Source organism: Bemisia tabaci, chromosome 7 (assembly GCF_918797505.1).
Source record: "Bemisia tabaci chromosome 7, PGI_BMITA_v3".
In the NCBI taxonomy this organism is placed as follows: Eukaryota; Metazoa; Arthropoda; class Insecta; order Hemiptera; family Aleyrodidae; genus Bemisia; species Bemisia tabaci.
In genome coordinates, this window is record NC_092799.1 from 9,044,942 (window position 1) to 9,057,897 (window position 12,956).

Sequence of the window (12,956 nt, forward strand, 5' to 3'; positions counted from 1 at the left end):
CGAGAAGGGACTCCCCGGCCAACGTGGAGACTTTCCCTCCTCGGATTCAACACGCGAACTTTTGCGGAAGGATATCAGAGGCGGATCCAGCAATTTGACAACACCGGATTCCCTCAACTAAAACCTATGTTAAGGTGTTTCGACACTGCAAAAAAATTCTCGGCGTTTTTACCAAGGTCCGTTGGTACCTTTACCATCTAACTTTTTTACCAATATTATTGGTACTTTTACCAAGACAGACTGGTAAGCTACCTAAAAACCGGCATTTTTACTGATTTTTATAGGTAAGAATACCACTTTTATTGGTAATCAATTCCCGGTAACTTTGCCATTTTATCTCGATAATTCTACCGCAGTCGATAAAAAATATTGGCGTTTTTACTAAGGTTCAGTCAAATTACCGAGAAAGTTCCATAATTTTACCGAGATTTCTCGGTAAATTTACCAATTCCATAACTGGTAATTTTACCAAGAAAAAACTGGGATCAAATAGAACCCTGAATTCTTGGTAATTTTACCCTTTTCTTAGTAAATACACAGAGATTTTTTTTCAGTGGATGGAAGCCATATTTTGTGTCAGAACGGCATGCGATATATCGCATCAATTGGTTCCATTTTGCTCGTCATTTTACTCCAATTTTGAGATCGCAATTCTGTTGTCAGGAGACTAAAGCACTCACTTACCAATTTTAACATGGAAATTCAACGTATAATAAAGGCGTGGTTTTTTTAGAGAGAAAATATCGCATTCGAGTGCAGTTTCGATATCAGTATCGAATGCGATGTTCTCTCTCTAAAAAAACCACGCCTTTATTACGTTGAATTTCTTCGTTAAAATTGGTAAGTGAGTGCTTTAGTCTCCTGACAACAGAATTGCGATCTCAAAATTGGAGAAAAATGACGAGTAGCTGACAAAATGGAAGCAATTGATGCGATATATCGCATGCCATTCTGACACTAAACATGGCGTCCATCGAATCACGTTAAGGGCAGTCGGTCTGATTTTTTTTTTTTTTTTTTTCAAAAATTTGATTTTCTATTTTTTATCCCAATAAATTACTTACATTCTCAGGATCATTTTAAGCTTTATTTTTTTTTTTATTCCAGTGAGTTACAGCTGTTTTTGTAACGCAAGGTCAGGTCAAAAAGAGGTCATTTCTTCTATTTAATTTTGCGATACTTTGCTTGAACACTTTTGCCCCTTTTTCTCAGGATCTTAAGATTGGATTTTCAAAAACTTTTTTTTGTTAGACAGCTTTAAATTACTTCTTTAAATTGACATATGATTGTTCTGATTTGTTGTTAAATAGAGTTTTTAGCAAACTTGGAAGTGAAAAAATCATTAAAAATAAAATGAAAATTCCAAAAATGTCTCAAAATTCTATTTTTAGGTAAATCGAAATAATTACATGTCAACTGAAAGAACACATTTAGACCTGGCTAACAAAAAAAAACTTTAAGAATCCGTTCAGTAGAACCTGAGAAAACGGAGCAGATAGTGACATGGATTTCGATGTGTAGGGATAGACAGGACCGAGTGGCCTTAAATAATCGATTCTTGTCGGAGCACCAGGTCCAGTGGCGTGGCGTGAATTGCGATGTATCGATTGTTATGTCATTGAAACCTATGGTAAAGAATCGATTATTAAGGTGTTCGCTGCGAACACCTTATTTATCGATCCTTTTCCATACGTTTAAATGGCATACCAATCGATATATCGTAATTCACGCCACGCCACTGACCAGGTCCCTCCAAGAATCGATACATTTCCATGGGTTTAAATGGAGGAAAAACGATGTTGCCAATTTCCTGGATACGCCAGTGAGGATATCGATGATAAAAGTTGCAAGACACGTGATTCGAAAATCGACATTGAAGAATGGGTTAGTTGCGCAGGTCGCAGAATGGTATTTTGATTCTTGATTCTCGTAGATTATAATAAATCGTATTTTGTTCGGAGGCAACACTCGCAACATGTGAAAACAAGAAACAATCGCATGTTGTTCGAAGTTGCCTTTTGTGTTGTGGGGGCGGGGCTTATTTTCGCGCGCAAAATCTGGGAACCCCTACAGCAACATTGTTGTACAACAACTGCAACGTGCTCAAAGCAAGTCGTTCTTATTTTGTTCAAAAAAGCAACGCTGTTTTCTAACCTAAAATTGGAAGTTTCTCTCTCATTGGTTGTTCAGAATCGCGAAAAAAAGCAAGAAAAAAACGGAAACATTTTGTTATTTTGAACAAAACACGACTGTAGTAAGATCCGTCCAAACAGCGACTTTATATAAGTTTAATATTAACCGAGATATCGCGCTTTGAAGAATTCAGTTTATGACGTGATCCACCGCGAAATTAGTGAATATTTTCAGCTCGAGTAGAATGTTTTGTGAAATTTTGAGTATTTTGACATCAGCAAAATTTTGGGAAAAAGAATTTATCTCTAGTATTTTGGCGAAGTCTACTACTCTCTGGGACCCAGCAAGCGACTTTTGGCGAACAGATATCAGAAGAAGACTTCCTAAAAGATTTTGAGCGGATAGGGGACTTTGGCGGCTAGTGGCCGCAAAGCGCCCAAGAGCGCTGTAAAAGCTGCTTTACGAATGTATATCGAAAAGAGATGTCGCTAGACACGTATTTTTGTTTTGTTTTTGCGGATTATATTTCTTCAAAGAAACGATTCTTTATAGATTTCTTCTAAACGTTTTATTTAGTTTCCTTTAATTTTCATTTTACCCCTGTGCTGAAGATGTTGTGAGAGTTTTGAATACATACTTCTTAAATGATGAAATGGACTGCATTTTGCAATTTGGAACTGTAAATTCTGGCTCATCTGAAAAAACAATTATGTGCATAGGGAAACTAATGGCACATACGTTGTTTTTAAACCGGGCTAGAATTTATAGTTCTAAATTGCAAAATGTAGTCCAAATACTTTTATCGTTCTTCAGAAAGAAAATGAATTGAGCCAATCATTCAATCTTCTGAAAACGGACGCTGAGTCAGTAAATTATGTCTGACGGTACCATAGATAAATTAGCTTCACGGATTATCGGCTTTTGACACCCGTTGTTGTTACCACAACGTTTCGGTTTGCTTTGACTCACAACAAGGTGGAGCTCAGAGTTTGATCATTGGTACACATACGTACAGAGATTCTTTTTTGATTCAAAAGAAACGATATTTTTAAGAACAGCAGACGTTGATATCCATTTCATTTACAGGAATTTCCTTGCGTTTTAGGCTACGTCTACCATCTTGAATGGACCACATACGAATTTCAGCATTCTGATACATGTTTCGTAACTAAAATTTCACGTAGAACACGATGCGCACAATCAAAATTGCCGAAATGAACTCCTTACGAAAATATTAACTGATTCCTGATGTTTGAATTCAAACCACCCACTCATGAAAACTCAATGCTCTACGTGATTCACATCGCGCGCTAAACGTTACCATGACAGTCTGTGCGATATAAAAATCTGGCAACCTCGATCTTGACGCTTTGGCTCAGCTAGAGCAAATTGCTAATAGTTTGAACAACACACGGTGGGAAATGAATTAATAATTCACGGCGGGAATAATTACTCGATTAAGGAGCTTGCTGAAACCGTTGTAGTGCGCGATTTGACTCACGTAGAGCTTTGAGTTTCTAGTAAGCGGGCAGTTCAAATTCGTCGTAACCAATGTGAAATAAAAAAGTTAATACCTTTGTTATGAGTGGGTTTCAGTAAATTTCGTTGTGCGAATCGTGTTTGACGTAAAATTCTAGTTAAGAAACATATATCAGATTGCTTAAATTCTTACCTTGTCTAGTGGTCCATTATAGAATTTTGAAAATTTGAGTTGATATTTAAGTCAGGAAATGCAATCAGGAATGAAGTTTCATAAAAATCAATCGAACAGGAGCCGCATGTCGTACGATCAGTAGAACACTAAAGAATGCTGCCGTACTAAGTAAGAACGCCATATGAACCTCCAGGCGTTGCCAAACATCTTTTGATAAAACACGAATTTCCTGGTACACATATAAATATATTTCTTCCAATTTTTCATTTAATTTTCTTTGCAATTTCACCTTTCTGAAAATTGCAAGGAAAAATATTCATAACTTGCATCAAAAATAAACATTTTATCCATGGAAATTTGGCGACTCTCGAACGTTCATACGGCGTTTTTCCTTAGCACGGCAGGATGGTAAACGCTACAAGTCAATTTACAAACGTTAGTGCGCCTTCAATTTAGCCTGATACTTTGCAATACTTCCGAGATTGAATAGTTGCTTGGGGCGCCTTCTAAGTGTCACTTCGACTTGATTACTGAAGATCACGATTGTCGCTGATGTTGTACTCTAGCGCGTCTGCAGTTACACATTTTCTCATCAGCAACTGTGAGGGATAAAACACTCATATCTTAATATGCGACGTTGCAAGTTATTCACTTTCGATTTAATGTGGGTAATCAAAATGAGCAGCACTTTCAAATCTGCTGTGATTTTTCCAAGATACGATGAGAAACATTATTTTGATGTTTCATCCGAGTCTATTTGTGTACTTTCCTTAAAAACGGAAAAAGAAGGAAATGTAGAAACCTGTAAACGAACAAAGCGGATCCGAAATGAATAAATCCTTGAGATACAACCATTTGGTTGGCATTGGCATTGGTTGCAGCGTTTCACTATCTCCAGTGCTAAATAAAATATGTAGTTGTATCCAACGTTCCAATTGCTTTTCCTACTGTGCGACGTGGTGGCGCTCGAAAGGGGGGGGGGGAGCCACGCAAATATAATAAATGTGAGCGGAGCGCGATTTATGGTCGCGAATTATGTTTACGAGGATTACGGAATCGGAATGCGTTCGGGATCGGCGTCAAAACAAAAGATTCGGGCCGCGGACGCCCCAGTTTCCAGCCCGCGGTCATTCCGTGAAACAAACGCGTCAGTGAATTCGTATTCGGGACGAGAAAGCACGGAGTTACACGGACGACAGAGCTCATCGCACGGTGCACTTGATTCGTTTTGTCGGAGAAGCGACCGTTCCTGCAGCTTTGCCGCTCCCTGTGATCGCCTTTCGACGGTTCAAAGCTGATACGATGCGCCGCACGGTGGATCTAGAGTCCCTTTATACTGAGAGTCAAGACAATTTGAATCCATTTCTGATTGGTTCCCGTATTTTAGGCCTCCACCGTGTCACAAACGGGAATAAAGATTACATTTTCACCAATTGCAAAGATTATAATCTGGAATGGACCAGGGAATTACGGGTTCGGAAAGGAACAAACGGAATGAGAGGAGGAGAGGAGGAACGGAGAAAGGCATTTGAGAATGGGCCGATCAAAGATTACGAAAAAACGTTCAATTTCTGTAATCTTTATTCCCGTTTGTGACATCCATGAGCCGAATTGTCTTGACTCTCAGTATAAAGGGACTCGGTGGATCGAGTCAATTAGAGAGGTCGGACATGAAATTTTTTACTATAACTACAAATTTTGATGTTTATTTCGTGACGCTTTAGGCATTATGGGGTGCTTCTACGAAAAATTTCACGAGGAACCAATGGAAACAGTTTTAGAACCTCGATGTTAAGAATAAACGGAGTTAAAAGCATTTAAAATTTCCAAATTCTGTCCGAAGTCCTATTTGACTCGATCCATTGTATGCCGTTAAAGTTTCTTTCCAATCCGATTGAAAGCACCTTACTTCGGCACTATTAACCATTGCGAGTTTAATCTTTTCAGAAAGCTACAAATACACGGAAAAAATCAGGGTAGGGTTCGGCACTACTATGGGTAGTTTTAAGGTCGGTAGTCTGAGGAACAGAATGTATTCGTCAACGCTACCTCTCGCTGTTCGTAGCGCCTACCCGCCGCTTGACTGCAACACACACGGCAAGCTTGTCTCCACAAGTAGAATTTCTCTTGCGGAAGGCTAGAATGTCCGGGATGCGTATGCGCCGTGGACTGCTCGACTAGTCATCGTATTCGCTCGGACGAGGAAAGGAAACATGGCTGCCCCGCGTCGCGTTGCCCAGTCCGGCACTTTACTTAAAGTAATAGTTCAATACTATGAGAAAAGAATCAACACCCCAAAAACTCAGATTTTCCTTGACATAAGCAAGCTGGCAGGTTGGCCTAGTGGTTAGCGCGTCTGACTCTAGACCCATAGATCCCGGGTTCGAATCCCGGTGGTGGCGACAAATTTTCACCGAACTGACGAGTGGATCTGCAGAACAGATTCTACTCGACCATAATCCTGAAAATTTGAAAGCCGGAGCTATGGAGCATGAATGTTCTAAAAGTCCCCTGATGCCCGTTGACAATCAAATAATTTCTTTGTAAAAACTCGTGTCTATAGCTAGCTATGGCTTCCTGAGCAAAAAAAAAAAAAAAAAAAAAAAAAAAAAAAAAAGGAAGAAAAGCCAAATAAACTGCAAGAAAAATTTAAAAAAATAAAAAATTAAAAAAAATAAAAATAATTGAAAAAACTATATTGTGTGCAGTGAAATTATACTCTACGGGTATCATCAGATTTTTTCGCACATTTTGGCAACTTTGCATCAAGTAGGCTTTAGCCTGCGGATCTATCCTTGGAGCCTTTTGTTTCTGTGCCTACGCGCTGCCAGATCTGTTTCTGAACGTCACGGGTCATCTAGCGTGGAACGCAAGCGCGAGGTAGGCTTCAGCACTACTTGGCTTACGACTGCGAAATCAGGTACCGCGCGGTAGTGTTGAAGGGCAGAAACTAGTCCTCAACCCTAACTCATTTTTTTCCGTGTAAAATAAAATTACATACCGATCAGATCAGCAGTACGCGGCTCAATGCAGACGATTCTGAAAAAGGAAGCAAAAGAAAAGATTATTAGCTAAATCAAGGCACTGAAAATTCTTGCAAGTGTAAAATTTTGTGCAGGGACGATTAGAAGTATGGTGAGTTGAGGAAAAACTACGCCGAGGAAAATTAGATTCACAATCACGAGAAACCGATTTCTCTATAGTTCTTCGTTGTATTTAGGAAGACACCACTGGTGCATCCTGGAATCGATTCATTGCGCTAAAAAGGATACAGAACGTTCTTAGCCTCCCAATTTCAAAATTTGGCCTCAATTTATAAAAACCCATTTTTCCTCAAAATTTGACAAAAATGACTTTCCTATGCTGCCGTGCTAAGGAAAAACGCCGTATGAACCTTTAGGCGTTGCCAAATTTCCTTTCATAAAACACAACTTTCCTGGTGAACAAATGAACATTTTTTTTACAATTTTTCAGGTATCTTTGTTCGCAATTTTACCTAATGTTCCTCAATATTTCAAGGAAGGTATTCATAACTTGCCTAAAAATAAACATTTTATCTAAGGAAACTTGGAAACTCTCGAAAGCCTTTCCATTTTCACAAGCGACCGATCGCGATCCACTAGGTTGCGTGATCGAGAATTTTTTGCACCCCTGAAAGCTCTGAAAGTATGACACTTACTACTACTACTAGTTCTACTACTGGAGCTACTACTAGTAGTTGTACGGGCTTTTTTCGATTTATTTGAATGATAGAGACAAAGAGGAATCAATTTCTCCGACTTATTCAGGCTGCAGATATTGCCGAGAACTGTTTCATCACTTCGACGAGTAAACTCAAACAAATCTTGCGGAGAAAACGCGATTTTTTAAGGCAATTTTTGGAGAAAGTGAAAAATTACAACGAGATTTCCGCGTAAATATTGCGGCAAGCACAAACTAATTTATGGCTTTTAAAAAGATATAAAAAGTAAATAATTATCGCGTCAAAATCTCGGCAAAATGCAATTGAAAAAGATACGAGCTTAATATCAATGCACATCAGTAATTTGAGAGGAGAAAAGCTAAGATTTTCCTTCATTTTTGAGTGATACCACATCACATGCTTATTCCGGAGTTCTAATACTTGCGCGCTTGATTTCGGCATTTACCGATGCGAACATGCCTTCACATTTATAAACAAGAGTAATTGGCAAAGATAACAAGCTGAGATTATCCTTCATTTTTGCATGATACCACACAATGTACCTACTCCGGCGTTCGGATAGTGTTGTCCGCTTCATTTTCGCTTGTAAAGGCATGAGAAATCGCGCGATTTTCATCTCGGAATCGCGGGAAGTGCGCTTTTTTCAGAGGTTGCGGTAAAAAAGAAAGAAAAAGATAAACGCGATAATTGCCGCAATATCGTGGCAAATACGCGACTTTTCGGGTGGTAATGTCATTTCATCAAAAATTACGCCTAAGTTTCCTAAATACCACGACAAGTACAAACATTCATCGATTTAGAACATAAAAATTTGCATCCTTTTCACCTCAATAGCGCGGAAAATGCAATTTCATCCATACTACATTATATTGATGCGATCATAATCTTCATAATCATCAGAAACGATAGGGGTATAGGAAAAATGCTACAAGATTTTCCTGCAATTTTGCGTGATACTACATACCTACGAAGTCGAAATGTGCTTCACGGAATCACCACGACCGCATTAGCAACGGGAAACTGGTTGGCTTAAAATTCCCTGTCATTCCGTAATTTCTCCTCGTCTTTACAAACTTCCTGACAATGCCCGGTTTTACAGATTTTCGCACCCGCATTCTATACAAAGTCTCTGAATAAATTGCTGTTTCCCGCGATACTGAGATGAAAGCCACGCGTTTCCTCAAAATTACATGAATCAGATGGAAAATCGTATAATACTGGCGATGTCAAGATGAAAATCGGGTGATCTCTCACTTTTCACAATACCGCTGCACAAACACTGGAGAAAAAAAAAAAAAAAAAAAAAAAAAAAAAAAAAAACACATTGGATCTAGGGTCCAGACTCTTGAAAACATTGACAAGAAAACAAGAAAAAGGACTCTTGATTCAATCAGATTTAAGCTTAAATCAAAAGGAAATCCGCTCAAATTAAGAGGCTTGGTCCTTGATTTAAGCTTAAATCTGATTGAATCAAGAGTATTTTTTCTTGTCGATGTTTTTAAGAGTCTGGACTTGATCCAATGTGCTTTTTTCCCCAGTGAATGATGAGCGTCGCGCGGTGTTATGCTCGCTTCGTTAAATGAGGAAATCAAGCGCACAACTTTTCAAACTCCGGAGTAGATATGTGGTATCACACGGAATTGAAGGGAAATCTCAGTTTAATGCCTGTCTCAAATTACTGAAGTTTTCACATATTATACTCCTCCTATCCAAATCGCGTATTTGCCGCAGGCCCGCCACATCTCATCTCGGGCCCAGGTGCCAGCTTTAAAGTCTCGGCCCCATGACTGCAATCACCCCCCCCCCCCCCCCTTACCGCAAGAAAAACTATTTGTAATATCATGAAAATTAACATTGATAGAATAAAAATAAAGTAAATATATGCTCATTGCATTTCAAGAGATTAAAAATATCATTCTATACTAAAAAATCTTAAAAAAATATATAAATCTTCTTAAAAGTAAAAAGATTTCTACACTGCCAGCGTGTTTTTGAAAATGTATTCACCTTTTGCGAAATTTTCGGGCGGAAATGTTCCCTTTTTCCTTACAAGACGAGACAAGCACTGGAAAAAAAACACATTGGATCTAGAGTCCAGACTCTTGAAAACATTGACAAGAAAAAATACTCTTTGATTCAATCGGATTTTTGCTTGAATCAAAACGAAATCCGCATTAAGAGGCTTGGTTCTTGATTTAAACTAGATTCTGATTGAATCAATAGTACTTTTTCTTGTCGATTTTTTTAAGAGTCTGGACTCTAGATCCAATGTGTTTTTTTTTTTTTTTTTTTTTTTTTTCCAGTGAGGGTTACATGAATGAATACCTATCAATTTAATTGGGTTCAGAGGGATATTTTTCTTTAAAGAAACTATATCAAAAGTTACGGTTTTTGTGGAGATTTCATTTAAAACATTACTAAATATTAGAGGGGAACATTATACTGCTTATCAAAAGAAAGAGAAAATTGTTGTATACGTACCAGCAGTAGGTTATCCATTTGCCCGACGCCAGGCTGAAAGCACTCACAACACTGTCACTGAAACTACACTAAAAAATTGCCCATTATTTAAAAGATTAAAGTAGTACTAAAAAAATTGCCCATCATTTAAAAGATAAAAGTAGTACTAAAAAAAAATTGCCCATCATTTAAAAGATAAAAGTAGTACTAAAAAAATTGCCCATCATTTAAAAGATGAAAGTAGTACTAAAAAAATTGCCCATTATTTAAAATATTAAAGTAGTTCTAAAAAAATTGCCCATCATTTAAAAGATGAAAGTAGTACTAAAAAAATTGCCCATTACTTAAAAGATTAAAATAGTATTAATGTAGAATGAGGACACAGGCTCACTGCAGGGTAAACAAATTATAGGATATTCTATTCTGATTTCAATTCTGTCCATGTTGGGTTTTCCAAACATATCGTGTCTTATAATCGTTAGCTTTATCTCTATAATATAAATGAATGCGAGTAATGCGTACTTGACGCTAAACGCCTGAGGCGCAAAGCGCTTCGGGGGGTTGCACCGCGAAGCGGTCCGGGTAACCTGGAATGGTTCAACGCAGCAATTAAAAAAACAAATAAGTTTATGCAAAATTTACCGAAGCATATTATACTCAACAGAAATTTTAGATTAAAATAAGAAGATTGAACACTTTACATACTAAAAGCAACTTGTCTAGGAGGTAAATGGCGCTAAGTTCCACATCCGATGATGAACCTGAGTCATTTAAATTAATTCTTTTTTATTGCTCTCATTGGAAAAGGGGGTAAAAGTTCTTCCGACTCAACTCATAGCTATTGGACTTCGTTCCACTGTTCTGTAGTCTCTCTCATCACAAAATTAAAAGTAAAAGTTCTTGCAACTCAATCTCGTAAAAATAGCTTTCCGTTCCACACCACTTTTATCTTAGTTCATTACTTCATATACTGATAACACCATGCTTAGATGGTGGACCATATGTGATAATGAATCTGAATCTTTGATCTTTGAAATCAACTTTGGTCTCTAGTCTCTCTCATCGGAAAATGAAGTTTAAGTTCCTCCCACTCAACTCATAAATATTGAACCTTGTTCCACTGTTCTCTTGACTCTTTGATCACAAAATTTTCCTCGTAGGTAAAAGTTCTGGCAACTCGATCTCATAAAAAATTGATTTCCGGTCCACGCCACCTTCGCCTTAATTCATAACTTTGCATACTGATATAAGAACATGCTTCTTGGATGGCGAATGGCGTACACTACTCCATCGAGTAACAAATCTGAGTCTTTGAAATCAATTTTGCTCTCTTCTCTTTCATCGGAAAATAAAGTAGAAGTTCTTCCAACTTAAATCATAGGTATTGGACTTCGTTCCACTGTTCTCTAATCTCTAGTCTCTAATCTCTAGTCTCTAATCTCTAAACTCTAGTCTCTAATCTCTAATCTCTAATCTCTAGTCTCTAATCTCTAATCTCTAGTCGCTAATCTCTAGTCTATAGTCTCTCTCTCTCATCGCAAAATTATAGGTAGAATTTCTTTCAACTCGATCTAATAAAATTAGCATTTCGTTTCACACTACCTTCGTCGTAGTTCATTACTTTACATACTGATTACAATATGTTTAGAATATGATTGGCGCATGTTTTCACATCTGATGGTGGATTCGAGTCTTTGAGATTCAGGTTTAATCTCTTATCTCTCTCATCAGAAAATGAAGTAAAAGTTATTTTCCCTCAACTTATGATCATAACTTTTCGTACCATAGTCATTTCGTCGTGGTTCATTACTTAACATTTTAGAAGCAGTATATGTAGATGGTTAATGGTGCACCATTCCACAACTAGATTAAAGTAGTTCCTACCTATATTGATATATATTCTACCCTAAGAATGAGAGGTAAAGGATGAGAGGTAAAGGATGAGAGGTAAAGGATGAGAGGTAAAGGATGAGAGGTAAATGATAAGAGGTAAATGATAAGAGGTAAAGAATAGGAGGTAAAGAATAGGAGGTAAAGAATAGGAGGTAAAGAATAGGAGGTAAAGAGGAAGAGGTAAAGAAGAAGAGGTACAGAATAAGAAAGAAATAATAGGAGGTAAAGAATAAGAGGTAAGGAATAAGAGGTAAGGAGTAAGCGGTAAGGAATAAGAGGTAAAAAATAAAGAGGTAAAAAATAAAGAGGATGAGAAATTGATCATCATGAGATCTGTTCGGAAAGTATCCGACCATGTTTATCTCGCCATGAACGGTTGATAAGAGCTTGAGGCTTGGGATCATCTTGGCAAGGACTCTCCTGAGAGCAGAAGCGTCCTTGCCAAGATGATCCCGAGCCCCAAGCTCTCATCAACCGTTCATGGCGAGATAATTAACATAGTCGGATACTTTCCGGACAGACCTGTTACACTTACGATTAAATAAAATTAGGAAATAAAACCACATGCACCCGCCACCAACCCACATGCACCCACCACCAACCCAAGTCAGTCATAGTCAGTCGGCCACGGGCTGAAACGAGTTCGGGTGCCGACACAAGAATGGTAAAAGGAGTTACCGAGCCATTCCTCTGCCTCGTTACTGCCGGCTCAGGGCCGAAAACAGCCCTGAATGACAGCTACAAGACACAGGAATGGTTCGGGAACGCCGTTCACCATCCCTCTTGTGTCGCGGACGCGAACTCGCTTCTCCCGTGGCGGGCAACCATGCTCAGATAAAAATAGTGACACTGAGTGTGCCGAATGAACACACACACTCCGGTTGGCTGCATGCTCATGAAGCGTGAGCAAGCACCCACGCTTGATGACCACCCAACCATCCTGAATGCACGCGAATTCGGGACACTCGGTGTCACTATTTTTACCAGAGGTAGCAGCGGTGGACCCAAAGGTGTTTCAATGGCCACCGTCGGCGGATCAGGACCGGCTGGTCTAGGCGGTCCGCAGACGCGGCCCCTACTCGTGCGACCACGTGGTCTGCCAACGGTCGGGTT

General features: G+C 38.7%; 1 protein-coding gene across 1 annotated transcript in view; it reads right to left on the reverse strand.

Moving 5' to 3' along the window:
• LOC109032713 (uncharacterized) overlaps positions 1-12,956 on the reverse strand; it is a 393,313-nt gene that overhangs the window by 362,603 nt on the left and 17,754 nt on the right. Inside the window, exons 2-3 of the mRNA XM_072302208.1 lie at positions 9,972-10,034; positions 6,789-6,826 (exon numbers count right to left, since the gene is read on the reverse strand). The gene's annotated coding sequence lies outside the window, so the exon portion shown is untranslated. The remainder of the gene's footprint in view (positions 1-6,788; positions 6,827-9,971; positions 10,035-12,956) is intronic.